This window comes from Chiloscyllium plagiosum, chromosome 37 (assembly GCF_004010195.1).
Source record: "Chiloscyllium plagiosum isolate BGI_BamShark_2017 chromosome 37, ASM401019v2, whole genome shotgun sequence".
NCBI lineage: Eukaryota > Metazoa > Chordata > Chondrichthyes > Orectolobiformes > Hemiscylliidae > Chiloscyllium > Chiloscyllium plagiosum.
In genome coordinates, this window is record NC_057746.1 from 3,306,137 (window position 1) to 3,307,600 (window position 1,464).

Below are 1,464 nucleotides of genomic sequence, written 5' to 3' on the forward strand. Positions count from 1 at the left end.
GGGTCTGGGGAGTCCAGAACGAGAGGGCATAGGTTTAGGGTGAGAGGGGGAAGATATAAAAGAGACCTAAGGGGCAAAGATTTCACGCAGAGGGTGGTACATGTATGGAATGAGCTGCCAGAGGATGTGGTGGAGGCTGGTACAATTGCAACATTTAAGAGGCATTTGGATGGGTAAATGAATAGGAAGGGTTTGGAGGGATATGGGCTGGGTGCTGGCAGGTGGGACTAGATTGGGTTGGGATATCTGGTCAGCATGGACAAGTTGGACCGAAGGGTCTGTTTCCATGCTGTACATCTCTATGACTCTATGACCCTTCCCCTCTGACTGATGAATGAGTACTTCACTACGTTCATCATCAGTAAGGACAGATCCCAATTTTGGGTGTCCATGAGATGCAGTGAAGCATCAGCAGCACCACAGTCTCACAGCCCGGCACAGCCCTCATTCCAGGATTATCATCAAACCATTCAATAGACATCTAGATTACTTAGTTTTACCATTCAATAGACATGTCAGGAGCAGCAATGCAGAGTTCAGATTTAAACCTATTAATTTCTTTCAAAGGGCTACATTTTGACAGGTAATAAACAGGGCTGAACTGCCCACGGACAACAGATCACATCTGTAGTCCAACCACATCTTATTGAGAATTCTGGAATGGTCAAGAAACAGGAAGAGGCTCCATTCACAACCATGTTGGAGCCCTCATACTAATGCAGATATTTTCTAATCAACCTCCTTGAGAGCAGGTTGGACATGAATCCAGGTCTTCTGGTTCATTACCACTGCTTCACAAGAGCCCATTCACAAGTCCACTCAAAATTCTACCACCTGCCATGGTGGGATGCAAACAAGTGTCCCCAGAATCTTAGGCAGTCCAGTGTCATTACTACAATGCCACCATCTGCAAGTGGTGAAAAGTCAGTGCTGTACTGACTGAGCTACCCAGATATCTGTACATTAGTGCAAGACACAATGCTAAAGTGTATTCAGCTGACAATATCAAGAGGATTATCAAACCCAGAGAGACAGAAAGAGAGAGAGGCAGACCGAGACCAACCAAGACCAAAGACTGCAGTCAGTGTTCACAGCAGAGAGGAAAGGGTGTCCATTCTGTGGCCTGCCAAGCAGAATGTAGGAGGAAACACAGTCTCTGGTTTAAAAAACACATCCCATGACAATCTAGGAACTGCAGAAGATTTGTCCGCGGTGCTGGGGACAGAATCACTGCAGGGGGCCTCATAATTGGTTCAGATGTCTCTGGAAACTCAGGAATTCATCTTTAGATGGAGTCATTCAAAGTTAAAATTCATCAAATTAGGCGGAAGCAAACCCATTGGAAGTGGAGGGAGATGTGAAACTGATTCGCATAAAAACTGTGATTGTGCAGATAGTGGGACGTATATTGAGGAATTGCATGTTTAGTGATGTTAAACATTAAAGGAGGAACATTTTTGGTAC

At 45.1% G+C, this 1,464-nt stretch overlaps 2 protein-coding genes across 5 annotated transcripts in view; one reads left to right on the top strand and one right to left on the bottom strand.

Moving 5' to 3' along the window:
- Positions 1-1,464, top strand: part of LOC122541578 (zinc finger protein 271-like) — a 652,600-nt gene that overhangs the window by 598,422 nt on the left and 52,714 nt on the right. The window lies entirely within an intron of this gene.
- The window catches only part of LOC122541650 (zinc finger protein 271-like), a 27,141-nt gene that overhangs the window by 24,169 nt on the left and 1,508 nt on the right, over positions 1-1,464 (bottom strand). The window lies entirely within an intron of this gene.